At 41.1% G+C, this 15,288-nt stretch overlaps 1 long non-coding RNA gene across 2 annotated transcripts; it reads left to right on the top strand.

The window, feature by feature from the left end:
* Positions 1–125: 125 nt before the first annotated feature.
* On the top strand, positions 126–14,028 carry LOC104862111. 2 transcript variants are annotated; one of them, XR_002025334.1, is made up of 4 exons: positions 126–179; positions 11,275–11,363; positions 11,703–11,805; positions 13,996–14,028. It is a non-coding gene; the product is annotated as an uncharacterized LOC104862111 (long non-coding RNA). The 2 variants fall into 2 exon arrangements; XR_002025335.2 differs by lacking the exon at positions 13,996–14,028 and adding an exon at positions 12,524–12,825.
* The last annotated feature ends 1,260 nt before the right edge of the window (positions 14,029–15,288 follow it).

Here is a 15,288-nt window from a genome sequence, read left to right as displayed (position 1 = left end):
CTGTTTGCATTGATGTGTTCACCCTAAAGGTGTGCTGAGCTCAGCCGCTGTTGCCTGGACAATGGGGACAATAGCAGCCTGTGATGTCATTTCAGGGAGCCTTTGTCATGCTTGCCTGCTGAGATCTCATGTTCCAGGAAGGCAAGGCAAGTCCTGTTATCTCTCACCCTGTGCATGCAGTACGTTTTAAAGAGTGTTCTTTGGCAGTAGTGAACTTGGCTGGTTTCTATTTCTTTTTGCCAGCTTTTACCCACAGCCTGCAACCTGTCTGGGCACTTGGAATTTAGTGGAAAGGACCGGTAGAGTCATGTGCTTCCAACCTGAAGTTCTTTTTTTTTTTTTTTTTTTTTATTGAATTTATTGATACATTTTAGGTATACAGTACAGTTTCATTCATTATTGGGATCTTGTACCTTTACATGACAGGTCTTGGTTCTCATTTTTTTCCCCTTGTCCCTGCCCTCCCCTCACCCCCTCCTCCCCTCCCCATTTACAAACACTTTATTTCCATTTTTCCATTTTCTCTTATTTTTTTCTTTTCCCTTATTCCCTTTCCCCTACCCTTATCACTTTCCCTACACCTTTAGCCATTTTCTTCCTATTTCACATTGTTAATTATCTCATTAGAATCTTGTGTACTATTATAGTTTTTCACAGCAGAGAAACTATTCAGTATTTACAAATGTTTAACTTCTTTATTTCACTTAGGAGTATGTCCTTAATATGTATCCACTTTCCTATGAATGACTCTAATTTCTCATTCTTTATGGCTGAGTAGTATTGCATTTCATAGAAAAACCATATCTTTATCCAGTCTCCAACTGATGGGAAAATGGGCTATTTCCAAGTTTTAGCTATTACAAACTGTGCTGCTATAAACATAGGTGCACATATATCACTGTGATATGATTCTTTTAATTCTTTTGGAAAGATACCCAGCAGAAGGAGAGCTAGGTCAAATGGAACCTCCCATCCTAGTTCTTTGAGGTAACTCCATATTGATTTCCATAGTGGCTGCACCAGTCTGCACTCCCACCAACAATGGAGAAGGGTCCCTTTCTTTCCACAAACTCGCCAACACTTGCTATTGTGTAATTTCTTGATAACAGCCATTCTTTGTGGGGAGAGGTGGAATCTGAGTGTTGTTTTCATCTGTATCTCTCAAATGACCAGTGATATGGAATATTTTTTCATATATTTACTTGCTGCTTTTACTTCTTTGTCTGCAAAGTGTTTATTTCAGATGCCCATTTTTGAATCAGTCTTTATATTTTGGGGGGCCTGATTTCTTGGAGTTCTTTATATATTCTAAATAATAGCCCTTTGAGGAGCAGCTGGTAAAATTTTTTTCCCACATTGTAGGTTGTCTTTTAGTTCTGTTGATGGTTTCTTTTGCAGTGCAGAAGCTTTTTAATAAGATGAGATCCCAGTTGTTGATTCTTTCTGCTAGTTCCCCTGCTACTGAGGATTTGTTCATAAAGTCTTTTTCTATGCCAACGTCTTCCAGAGTTCTGCCTAACTTATCTTCCAGCAAGTTTAGTGTTTTTGTTTTTATATTTAGATATTTAATCCACTTGGATTTTAATTTAGTACATGGTGAAAGATTAGGATCTAATTTTAATCTTTTGCAGGTTGGGATCCAGTTTTTCCAACACCATTTATTAAAGAGGCTATCTTTCTTCCAGTGGGGATGATCAGCTCCCTTGTCAAAGATGAGGTAGCTCAGTATATCTGGAGTTGTTTTTGTGTCTTCCAGTCTGTTCCACTGATCCTCAGGTCTGTTTCTTTGCCAGTGCCATGCTGTTTTTATCACAGTGGATTTCTAGTATAGTTTCAAATTGGGAATTGTTATACCTGCTGCCCTGTGTCTGTTGCCGAGGATGGCTTTTGCTATTCTAGGTCTCTTCTGGTTCCAAATGAATTTTTGGATTCTTTTTTCTAGTTCTGTGAAATATAGTGTTGGAATTTCAATTGGCATTGCATTAAATCTGTAGAGCAGTTGTGGTAGTATGGCCATTTTCACTATGTTGACTCTTCCTACCCAGGAGCAGGGGCTATCTTTCCATTTTTTAATATCCTCTTTGATTTCTTTTTTCAGAGTGCTATAGCTTTCAGTGTAGTGGTCTTTTGCTTCTTTTGTTAGATTGATTCCTAGATACTTCATTTTTTTTTTGGATGCTATTGTGAAAGGAATTGTTTCCCTAATTTCTCTTTTGGTGAGTCTGTTTTTTGTGTACAAGAAGGCTATTGATTTTGGGGTGTTCTCCTTGTATCCAGCTACTCTACTGAATCTGTCAGTTAAGTCTAGAAGTCTTTTGGTGGAGTTTTTTGGGTCTTCAATGTAGAGTATCATATCATCAGCAAATAATGAAGTTTAACTTCTTCCTTTCCTATCTTTATTGCTTTAATTCATTTTACATGTCTAATTTCTATGCCTGTCTCCAGAGCTATATCAAAGAGGAGGGGTGATAGTGGGGCATCCTTGTCTTGTTCCTGATTTTAACGTGAAGGTTTTCAATTTTGGGGCATTTAATACGATGTTGGCTGTTGGTTTTTCATAGATAGCCTTTATTAAGTTGAGATAAAGACCATCTACTCCAATTTTTTTCAGAGTTTTTGTCATGAATGGGTGTTGAACTCTGTCAAATGCTTTTTCTGCATCTATTGAGAGGATTATGTGGTTTTTGTCCTTGACTTTGTTAATATAGTGTATTACATTAATTGATTTACATATGTTGAACATATTCTTGCACCCCTGGAATAAATCCAACTTGGTCAGGATGTATGATCTTCTTGATTATCCTCTGTATTCTGTTTGCTAGTATCTTATTAAGGATATTTGCATCTATATTCATTAAGGAGATTGGCCTGTAGTTCTCTTTTTTAGTTGCATCTTTCCCTGGTTTGGGAATCAAAGTGATACCTGCTTCCAGGAATGAATTTGGAAGTATTGTTTCCCTTTCAATTTCATTGAAAAGTTTGAAGAGGAATGACAGTAGTTCTTCTCTAAATGTCTTGTAAAATTCAGCAGTGAATCCATCAGGATCTGGGCTTTTCTTTGTTGTTAAGTTTTTAATTACATTTTCAATTTCACTGATTGTAGTCAGGGTGTTTAAAATGTTTTCATCTTCTTTGTTCAACTTTGGTAATTCATAAGTATCTAGAAATCTGTCCATTCCTTCTGTGTTTTCCATTTTATAGAGTACAGGTTCTGAAAGTAGGTATTGACTATCCTCTGGATTTCTGTTGGATCTGTTGTGACTTCACCTTTTTCATTCCTAGTTGCATGGATCTGTGCCTTTTCTTTCCTTTTTTTGTTTGATAAAGTTAGCTAAAGGTTTATTTTATTTATTCTTTCAAAAGACCAACTCTTCAATTCATTTATTTTTGTATCATTTTCTTAGTTTCCATTGCATTGATTTCTGCTCTAATCTTTATAATTTCCTCTGTTGTTTAAGCTTTGGGTTTTTCTTGCTCATGTTTTTCTAGGAGTCTAAGATTCATCATTAGGTTGTTTATTTGAGCTCGCTCTGTTTTCCTAGTGTGGGCATTCAGTGCTATGAATTTTCCATGGAGAACTGCTTTCATTGTGTCCCATAGATTCCTTTATGTTGTATTGGCATTTTCATTTATTTGTAAAAACTGATTTCTTCTTTAGTTTCTTCTGTGACCCATTGATTGTTCAGGAGAGTGTTGTTCAATTTCCAAGTGTTTGTGAAGTTCCTACTGTTTCTTATGCTATTGATCTCCAGCTTAATTGCACTGTGATCTGATAATATACAGGGAATAACTTAGATTCTTTTGCATTTATTCAGATCTGTTCTGTGAGCTAGTATGTGGTCTATCTTGGAGAATGACCCATGTGCAGCTGAAAAGAATGTATATTCTGATTTTGTGGGGTGGAACACTCTATAGACATCTACTAAGTCCATGCATCCAAAAGCTTGATTCAGTTCTAGTATTTCATTGCTGATTTTTTGCCTAGATGATCTGTCTGTTTGTGACAGTGGGATATTCAGATCCCCCACTACAATTGTATTAGTGCTTATTTGGTTTTTCATGTTACTTAATATTTGTTTTATATGGTTGGGGCATTTATATTTAGTGCATATATGTTTATGATTGTCATCTCTTCCTCTTGAATTGTTCCCTTTACAAGGATGTAGTGGCCTTCTTTTTCTCAATCAGTTTTGGTCTGAAATTTACTTTGTTTGTGAATAAGATTGCTACCTCTGCTTTTTTCTGGGCTCCTGTCATGTGGAGAATTATTTTCCACCCTTTCACTCTCCGTCTATGGGCTTATTTTTGCACTAAGTGTGTTTCTTGTATACAACATATTGTTGGATTTTGCTTCTTAATCCATTCTGCCAGTATATTTCTCTTGATTGGTGAAATGAGGCCATTGACATTGATGGTTATAACTGATATGTACTGACATTATTGTCATGTTATTGTCCTTTTGTTGACTCTTTTTAATTTTATTCCCTCTCCTTTTAGTTTCTTACCTTGACTATTTGATTTGCTCTGTTGGGCCTCATGGTGTTGTGATCTTCTTTGCCTGTTTCTGGGATATTGTTTAGAATTCCTTGTAGTGCTGGTTTGGTGTTCATGAAGTTTCTCAGGTGTTCTTTGTCATGGAAGTGTCTTATTTCCCCATCCATTTTGAAAGAGTGTTTTGCAGGATACATCAGTCTAGGTTGGAAGTTGTTCTCTTTTAGGGCCTGAAATACCTCACTCCAGGCTCTCCTTGACCTAAGGGATTGTGTTGAAAAATCTGCTGTGATTCTGATGGGCTTTCCTTTGCATGTGATTTGTTTCTTTTCTCTTACTGCTTGTAGTGTTTTGTTCTTCTGTTGGATTTCTGGGATCTTGATTATTATATGTCTAGGTGTAGATTTTTTTTTTATTGTGGCTAGTTGGAGTCCTATATGCCTCACTTACCTGTATGTCAAACTCTTCCCCTCTGTTTGGGAAGTTTTCTGTCATTAATTCTGTGAACAGCTTTTTTAAGTCTTTTGCATTTTCTTCTGCTACTTCATGGATTCCTATCAGTCTTATGTTATTCTTCTTTGTATCATCTAGGAGTTGTTGGATTGATTTATCATGATCCCTTACTGTTTTTAAGAGACCTCTCTTTGCACGGTCACTGACTGCTGTCCTATCTTCTATATGTGAGATTCTATCTTCGCTTTCTTTTATTCTGTTGCATACACTTTCCATAGAGTTTTTAATCTGGATATCTGTTTGAATCTGTTTAATGGATTCCATTTCTTTCCTATTTTGGGCATTCATTGTTTCCATTTCTTTCTTATGCTGGGCCTTCATGGCTTCTATCGTGGTCCTGAGCTCATCTAGTTTTTTGTTTTTTTTTGTCAGTTTCTGTTCTAGAGTCTTGATTCATGACTTTCATTGTGCTCACCATCTCTATGGTTATCTGGGAAATTATTTCTGTTTTGAATTTTTCTAGAGCTTGATTGATCTGTTACTTCCTGTGCTGTGAGTTCAGTGTGTCCTGGTTGTTCACTATCAGAATTTTCATCTTCCTTGGCCCTACTGTTTCCAATTGGCAAACTGGAAGTCTGTCTTTATGTCTTGCTGAAGTGTCTTCTCATTTTTATTTTTGCTGTTGGGTTGTCCTTGATTCAATCTCTGGGTTATTAAATCTTCCTGATATAGTTGTGATTTCGCTTTTGATTCTCTAATGACTCATAGACATTCTCATTTTCATGATATCAGAGAAAACAACTCATCAAATCAATCCCTATCCTTTATCCCAATTGATAAAATCAGCAACACAATAGGATCAATCACAACCTGTAAATTGACCACTTGTGGTAGTCATTAATCTATCACGTTTAAACCATGTGAATTAAATTAAAATCAAGAAGCAGCCCAAAATATGTTTGCAGTGAATAAATTTCTCAGCATAGCATATTTACCATTTAGGATGGGGGCCTAGACAGAGTTAGGATGAGAATAGTAAATAAGTAAAAGAACTGGAGAAGGTTTCAAGTGAAGCCAGAGGACACAGACTGACCACACAATCTTTAGGAAACTGTTAAACTCAAAAGGGATTGACAGAGTACAAGTATAAGGACAAGAATATATCCCCTTAACAGCAGTAGGGGCTCACTTTCCCTTGAAACTACTGACCCTTGAGTGAGGCACAATGATAGAAAAAAAGAACATTAAGAGAAAAGAAAAAATCTGAGTCAGGGCAGGAGCAGGAACAGAAAGGGAGATGAGGGACAATATGGTGGAGCAAGAGAATGAGTTGGTGAAGAGGACAGAAAAAGGAATTTACAGTGTGGAATGAGGAAAAGAAAGAAATGGAAAAAAAATGACTTTGAAGGGTCTCTTTCAGACTATATCTCTGCTGTCATAATACACATTGTGTCCAGACATGTGCAGAACTAAATCCCCCTATCTCAGCTAACCAATGGCAGACACCACGATGCAGACTAACCTCAGGCTACAAGGCCCAATTTGAGCTCCCTGATCTCTTGCAGGGTTGAACTCCAGACAGTTCTATTACAGGTTTCCCCCGCCCTTTCTTTAAAGATGTTCAAATTTGGGAGCTCAGAAAATTACTCTTTATAACCAGCTGTGCCTCTGTGGAGTGAGTCCAAGGACTGGCACAATCAGGAGGTCTGCGGGGTGGGGGTGCTCAGTCACTCCTGTGTGGTTACCCTCCTGGCACAGGAGCAATGGCAGCACCCACAGGGGAGGGTCCAGCTACCCGGTCCTGTGGACTGGGCCCAGGCAGGCCAGAGGGAGATCTGATGTCTGAGCCACTTTAACCAATCTCACCTTCCTGGCGTTGTAGCAGTAATCTCCAACCTGAAGTTCTGGGGTTGGGGTAGAAGGGGAGGAGGAGTTTGGTAGGAGATCAGTGTTGGCTTACATACACTTTCAGTATTAGAGGTACCTGGATGGGAAAGTGGATGATAAGCCCAAGATCACTTTTATCAATCTTGAGGTCCAAATGGGAAATACTGCCAGCTTGCATGTGGAGTTCATGAAGCAAAGATGCCATAGACATGAGTGACAGTATGAGCTACTGTCTGAAAGTGGATTATCAACCTGCAGATCCCTGCTGGGCTATGGGTGATGTGTGTGTGTGTGTGTGTGTGTGTGTGTGTGTGTGTGTGTGTGTGAAAGCCTCAAGTCAGCCTTCTAAAAAAGAGTCAAAACCTATGTATCTGCCTATAGTCTCTCTGCCCACCATTTTACCTAGGTTGGTATTTATAGCATATAAATCAGATCAAATAGCTCCATCAATGAAATTTATTCCATAGCTTCACATTGCCCTTGTTTTTTTTTCACTCCAGCTTCATCAGCTAGATCATTCTCTGTTATCATCTCTTGCATTTTGTCTCCTTGCTTGCAACATTCTTAACCACAAGGCCCTCCTTCCTAGTCTTGGAACACTCCAAACCCTGAGACCTTTACCCTTGCTCTTCTCTTTGCTTGGAACACCATGTACAGGCCATCTCACATCTTGATCCTTCTTGTCGTTCAGGACTCCACTCAAATACCACCCTTTCTGTGTCTATCCCATCCAGTTTGGCCATCCCTTCCTCCAATCACTATTCATTTGCTGAGCTTTATTTTCCATGCAGCACATCTCTGTGCTTAAAATTATCTCACTCATTTCTTTATTTGCCTAGAACTATGCCTTGTGCAATGAAGGAATGAATGAGTAGGCAATTTTAGGGTCTACAGGTATTTTTACAAAATGCAAATGTGAATTTTGCACCTTATTCCAAAATATTTATGTTCTTGTACTATAGAAGTATAATTTAATTTACATTAACATATGGCAAGTTGGGTTAGATTGTTATTAAATGAAATAACAAAGTTATGATTGAATAAGTGAATGAGTGGATGAATAAAATGATAGTGTTCCATGGATACAGACCATTTATATCCCATGGCATCTTGTAGCTCCTGGCATAATATTGGGTACACAGACCCCAGAAAAACATGATCCTCTGAGTGAGAAGGGAACGTGATGCTCTGTTGATTTCTCTGCTCCTTATGGAAGAGACAGAATTTCTTCAGAGTCACAGAATATTTTCAAAGTCAAAAGAAGCAGAATACTCCAATTTTCTCCTAGTGATTTAATAAGGAGGTTAAGCCAGCTGACACCTGATGAGGGTCGTGTGCATTTGCGTCCTGGCCCAGGCTCCCCACGAACACAAGGAACAGAGCATCTGTCACTGTGAGAGCATTTGTGGCTCAGGCCCTCCCACTTTCTGCATGAGGAAATCTGAAGAAGACCCCAGTGTTCTGTGCCTCAGAGGATTTTCTAGCCAGGTTACCATCCCCTGTACTGAACTAACTACCTTTGAGTCACTTTCAAGAAACAACACCTCCTGAGCTAATCCCACCCTTGCACCCAGCAGCCTTTGAGCATTACTTCCCTGACATGTGCACAGGAAATCTTTACACACGTTACTAACATAATGTTAAATAGCATCAGACCAGGAAAATGCTGGCAAAACAAACAAACAAAACAAAAAACACAGCTTGTGTCTTCAATAAACTTGGAAACCTTCCTTCTTTCAGTTAGATGAAGTCTGACTCCATTTATAACTTCTTATTTGTAGATTTTCACCTCCCTGGGATGCAATTCTTCCACCTTACAGTCAGCAATCCCAATTCTGCAATTCTATTTGGTGTCTTGGCAGCAGGAGCACTGACAGCTTCTATTCTGTACCAGTTTTCAAGGATGTTATTTGAGAGCAAGCTTGAAAGTTAGAATAGGCGTCGTTCTCCAGGACAAAAGGCACATTTACTTCCTGACCAATAAAATAAGGATAAAACTTCTCCCAGGGCAAAGGGCAGGTTTTCTAGCATCTCCCAGATAGGATTTGGGGTTTTCCTAAGCATGAAGCTCCTGAGCTTCTGAGCTGCAAGAGACTCACAGCATGCACACCACACACCTGAAGTACTCGGGTGAATTAGGGTGAGGTGAGGGGATTCCACATGAATGTTCAGGTCAGGTTTTGCTATGGTGTAGAATCTGTTGACTCTGGTTCAGAGGTCTCATGCCTTCTGCCAGTAGCCATGAAACCACTTCAGGCTAACTTGTTGGTGAAAAAGTCAGACCCTTCACAGGTCTAGCTTATAGCTGTGATGGTATGTGTGTGAACGCTAGAAATTCATGTGTTTCAACTCTAATTCCTCAAGGTGGCAGCGTTAAGAGGTGGGGTCTCCTGGGAAGTGTTTGGCTCACAGGACAGGGCCCTCAGAAATGGATTTGGGCCCCTCTCATGTGGGAGTTCTCACTGTCACAGGACTGGATTAGTTACCACTAGATTGGGTTGTTGTAGAGTACAATGGTCCCTCATGCTTTGACTATTTTGTATATACTCACTGTCCCATTTGCTTTCTGCCATGAGTCAAAACAGCCGAGGGCCCTCAGTTGTAGCTACCCAGTTGCCTGGACTTCCTGGTCTACTGAACCAGGAGCCAAAATAAACCACTTTAAAAAAAATAAATTACTCTCAGGTATGCTGTTACAGCAACAGAAAACAGACTAATACCTTATAACAATACCTTATATCAAGATAATACCTCATAACATAACTTTAAACACACATTACCACCAAACTTTATACATTAAACTAGACAGAATTTCAAGTAAATGTGTCTTGACTCTTCCAGGACAGATAAGCTTGCACTGTCCTGAAAATGCCCACAACTTTGTGCTAACAAGTCATTCTTTGTAAGTCCTGCACCTGGGGATGTACCTGTGTTGTGACCTTCTGGACCTCCACTCCTAGAATGTGACCCAAGCTCATAGAGCTCTCCACATCCAGCCTTTGGTCCTTTCCTCAACACCTACCACTCAATGAGCCAGAAAGCAGCAGGCAGGACATAAGGAAGAACAATTAACAAGAATGGACCTGAATGAATTACCTGGAAGTTCCAGAGCATGAATCATGTCTATGATTGTTCTTAGGAAAAAAAAATCAACCCCAGCCTCAGAGTCCAGGTTGCCTCTCTGCCTGGGAAACAGAAGCCCATTGCCCTGGATGCCAAGAATAGGAGACCTGCTAACTAGGCCACTCCTGGCTCAATTCTAGGCTCTTCCCCAGACAGGATACACAGAGAAGCAGTGACCCAGAAATGAACCCACACAAGGAAACCACCACTGCATCTCTGATCTGGATTTGACAGCTTTTTAATCCCCTTCTCATTACATTTTACTCTGTAGTACTATGGACAGAAGAGATGTTAATCAGAATTTTGTCTTAAAAAACAATTGCTGCTAAATGTAACTCAAACAAACAGGGAAAGTCAGGCAGCTGAGGGGGATTGTTTTGGGTCTCAGCCAGAAGTTCCTGCATGTGGGTTGAGTTTCTGCTCCCTATGAACAGAGGGGGCCTCATTTCTTCACCTGTAAAAAGGGAGATCATACAATTACATTGGTCTTGGGGCCCACTGTGGTGGTGGCCATGAGGGCAGAGAGTGTGAGAGCACTCAAAAAGTTGTCCAGTCTTCCCAGGGCACACAGATGAGGTAGAGAGAGGGAAAGGTCATTCCTAGGCAACCCAAAAGAGGTTCCACCCTGAAAATCCTTCCCTCAAAGGAGAGCTCCTTAATAGCTGCCTGAGCAGGAGCCATGCTCCCTGGCTCTGAGTCATGATCATATTAATAGTAAAATTCTCAACTTAGTAGGTGTGCCTGATAAGCCAGATGTTTCACACATGTAGAATCCTATTTCCAATCTTGAGTCATTTTGACAGTTATGATATTTATACCATCCTATGTATTTTTTTTTTTTGACACTGGGGATTGAACCCAGGGCCTTCACACTTGAGCGGTATCACCAACCCTTTATCATTTTTTAATTTAAGGCAGGTTGTCTCTAGTTCACTAAGATTCCCAGGCCAGACTTGAAGTTAAGATCCTTCTACTTCAGCTTCTCAGAGTGCTGAGATTATAAGTGTACCATCACATCTGGCTAACTCTGGGCTCTTCTGACACTTTAAATGTAGAAACTGGTTCTGAAGAAACTCACAAGGTGTGTCTGACATCACAAGCATTCTTAGAGCTAGGAGACCCACCCAGGTATGTCTGTAGCCATAGCAGAAGGACAGCCCTGTAGATGGGACAGTCCTGCCACTACAGAGAATGACTCATGATGACAGGGCATGTGTTCCCTTTTTGGCAGACATGCACCCAACATAGGCACCTTTGTGTGTTGCAGTGGAAAGGCCTTTACCATACGTTATGTACTAAATCCTTATCTTTCCATTATAGGAAAAGATGATTGTGGCAACATAAGCCTGCAGGGAGATGCAGGGGATCACCGAGCACATCTGGCTGGTTGGGGACCTGGATGTAGCAAGGTAATTGGTGGTATTTCTCTTCCATGTAAGTGGGAGGAGAGGAGGGACTGTGGACTTTGGAGGGATGCAGAGTCTGGAAGAGGATGGATTTAGATCTTGAGGTATTGTTTTGTCAAATGTATACCATGGGCTTGGCTGGCCTCTCACCCTCCCACCCGCTGCCCTGAATCACCACCTTCCTGTGTGACCCCGGACTGAGGGCTGATCCTTGCTTATTATGCTCTTCCATAGGACTGTTGGGAGTCCAGGAGCCTGGGAGGAGAGCCTGAGGGCTTAGGTGTGTTCTAGAGCAGGATCCCAGAAGTTACAACCTCTGACACAATCTTTTACATCCCTTAGGAGGCTCGGACTTGCCCTTGGCCCACAGAGGAGTCCAGAAGACATCTAACAATCACTCTGACAGCCAGGTCTTTTGGTTCTCTGGCCTAGAGCAGCCAGCCTGGTCAGTACTTGGTGGGCTGATGCATTTGAATAGCAGTTTCTGGGCAGCCAGTGACTTTGACCCCTAGCAGGACTCCCCTTCAGCCACAGTAGGTGGTCTCCTTACTTCTTGAGGAATGAAGCTACTGCCATCCACCTCAGAGAATTAACGGAGATCAAGGCCTAACTAACACTTACGGAGTGTTCTCAACATGCCAGGAAGGAGAGAAGTGTGCTTTATGTACTCTACTATTTACTACAAATCCAGGAATGGTGTATTGTTTTTATTTTATAGATGGGAATCCCCAGGTTTGGGGAACCCCTGCTCATGGCAGATGTGACTGACCAGTCTTGGGCTCTGCCCTGCCTGTCTGGACTTAGTTGATAACAGTACTCAGCGAGAGGTTTGGAACAAAATCTCAGAACTGACCTGGCGATGAAGCACCCCTGCTTTCCCAGTTATAGGCACTATATGTTTTTACACTAGAGTTTTCAACATTTGAACAAAAAGACCAGGGCATGCACAGGCTGGCTATTGCATATGCAGCTAATGCAATGCTCACAACACAATGCTATTTCTCTAGCCTTTGACTAAGGTGCATAGTAAAAACCACACTCTCTTTCTTTTCTCTGAGGAAAAGCATTTCTCTCTTTTTTGATACCTAGGTTGTGGCACATACTAATTGTATTTATATACATATCACATCCTAATTACTTTTACTTCCCCGTACCATGAAAAGGGGCTGTTGAGAGTCTGGATCACAGTGTCATCATATCCTCTGCACTTCTGGGCTCATATCCATGGCAGGATGCCAGTGGGTTCGAGGGCAGCTGCCCCAAGGGAGGGACATTGCTGCTTATCCTTGGTAGAAGACTGGCAGTTGCAAGGAATAGTGCCTGAAGGTGAGGCTCCATGTTTTGCCAGCTTCTGATTCACCCTTGAAATGTCACATAAGGCAGGAACACTTAGGCTCAAGAGCAAGTCAGAAATTTACCTTGTGACCCCTGACACACCTGTTGACCTCACAGGCCCAACAGATCAATACAATTAAGAATGAAAAGATGAAAATAAAGCGTTTGTAGATGGGGAGTGGGGAGGGGGTGAAGGGAGGGCAGAGGTAAGGGGAAAAAATGAGAATCAAGACTTGTCATGTAGAGGTACAAGATCCCAACAATGAATGTAACTGTACTGTATCCCTAAAATGTACCAATAAACTCAATTAAAGCTGAAAAAAAAATTTAAAAAAAAATGAAGTCTGGCGGAAAATTACAGACAATACTTAGTGCTCTGAAATTTGAAGCCAAAATGCCAGAAGCTGGTATTTATGAGAATTTGCCCACTTTGATAAAAGTATAAAAAAACTTTATGTCATAACACTCTAGATGGCTCACAGATTGCTACATTTATTGACATTTTTGCTTGCGTATGTAGTCATTTTTTTCTCTTCTATGAGTTATCACATCTCAACCCAAGAGGCCACATAAACAGAGCCATCATTTTGCTGTGTGAATGGGTGTGAGCATGTTTCTCACATAGATAGGGCTGGATTAGTGTTTGGGGCCACAACATGGCCTCTTTCTCTTCTGGATGTCACCACCTCCTGGCTACATGCCTCTATTTTCCTGTGAGACAAAGAAAGGCCAGTCAGCCCCACCTTGCCAACCCACAAGTTTTCTGGGATAGAAGAGGGTCCTGCTGCAGTCTTATGACCAAGTGGAGGAAAGAAACAGGTGGATGGATCTCAGCCATAGTTTCCTTCACTCTTCTGTGGGAATGTTTTGTCCCACTGTATCTGTACATTTATCCAGCTGGAACAAAGTACCTGAGGCTGGGTGGTTTAAACAAAGAAATTTATTGTTCACCCTTCTGGAGGTCCAGAAGTCCAAGATCAAGGTTCAGGCAAAGTCAGTGTCTAGTGAGGGTTCACTCTGTTTCATTGATAGCACTTTTTGGCTGTGTCCTCATATGGTAGAAAGGATAAGGCATTCCTTTTTTTATATATATACAAGGACCCTGATGTGGTTTAGATCTAGAATGTCCCCCTAAAGCCTCATATGTTTGGAAGGTGACTGGATCGTGAGAGTCACGATACTCATTAGTGAATTAGTCCACTGATAAATCTGTAGCTGAATGTGTTGATAGAGGTTTGGATTAGTAAGAAAAAGTGGGTCACTGGGGGTGTGATCTGGAACATTGTATCTCCCTCCCTAGCTTCTCCCTTCACTCTCTGCTTCCTGGGTGCCATAATGTGAGCAGCTTTCTTCTGTGAGACCCTTCCACCATGCCTTTCCTGCCCTGGAGCCAGCTAACCATGGACTAAATCTTGTAAAAGCTGTGATCCAAAATAAATTTGTTCTGCAAGCTGTGGGTGTTGGGTATTTTGTCCCAGCAACAAGAAGGTGACCAAGCACTAAATCCCATTCATGAGATCTCTACCCTCATGACCTAATCACCCCCAAAGGCCAACCTCCTGCCATGATCACTTTGGGGGTGCACATTTCAACATATAAAGTTTGAGGTAATAAAAAGTTGGAAAAGTTTCTCTAACAGGTTAAGTTGTGAAAATGCTGAGTTATCCCCTTTAATGTTTTATGAAGCAAAAGGCCCAGATCACCTTTGGTGCTAGGGGTTCGGTGAAAAATTTCTGGAACCCAAGTAGCACAGGATGCCAGCTCCAGAGCTGTGCTGGTGTGTGCCTGGCCACAGTGATTTCCACAGAGCCAGTGAGGTCAGTTTGTCACCATCCAGTGAGAAATATCTGTTAAGTAGAGTCTGATATTGGGTCACCTCAGAGGGCATCGGCATCACATTTTTAGCACCCAGATATTATTCTTTTAGTCCTGAGCACCAATTTCTTGTTTATTTATTCAACAAATGTTTATTGCAGACCTATTCTGTGGTAGATACTAAAGCTTCACCAGTAAGTGAGTGACACCTCATCCTCACAGAGCTTGCTGACTCCATTTTTTTGTAGTCAGAGGATCAGAACTCGTTTAACTGACCCAAGGTGCAAACCGTAATGACATGGGGTGAGAAAATCACCAGAGCCCCCCTCTACAAAGGAGGCCACAGGGCAGGCAGGATTCAAGGCTTCAAGGGCTTCTCATTGTGTCCTAGCATGGAACATTCCAGAAGGTCAGGATGAAGGGCCATTTAGGCAGAAGAATTCAGAGTCAGACAACCCAAACTGACCACAGCCCAAATCCAATTCCGCTCCTCTCTATCAGTGTGCCTTTGGAACTTGTGTTCTTGTCTGAAAAATGGGATGATGACTATGGCTGCCAAATAGTGTGGAGGGCTCGATGAATTATGGAAGTTTCCCCTACCCCCAAGGGATGCTTCCCAAGACCCCCAGTGGCTGCCAGAAATGCTTATAATCAAGTTTAATTTATATTAAGGCACTGTAAGAGATTAAGAATCAAAGCTTGTAATAAAATAAAACAAATATAGCGATATGCTGTAATAATATACTACATGTGTATGACAGTTAAGGTTGATTGTCAA

This window comes from Fukomys damarensis, unplaced genomic scaffold, assembly GCF_012274545.1.
Source record: "Fukomys damarensis isolate Sample0158 unplaced genomic scaffold, DMR_v1.0_HiC HiC_scaffold_38, whole genome shotgun sequence".
Lineage (NCBI taxonomy): Eukaryota > Metazoa > Chordata > Mammalia > Rodentia > Bathyergidae > Fukomys > Fukomys damarensis.
This window is presented reverse-complemented; position numbering and strand designations above follow the sequence as displayed.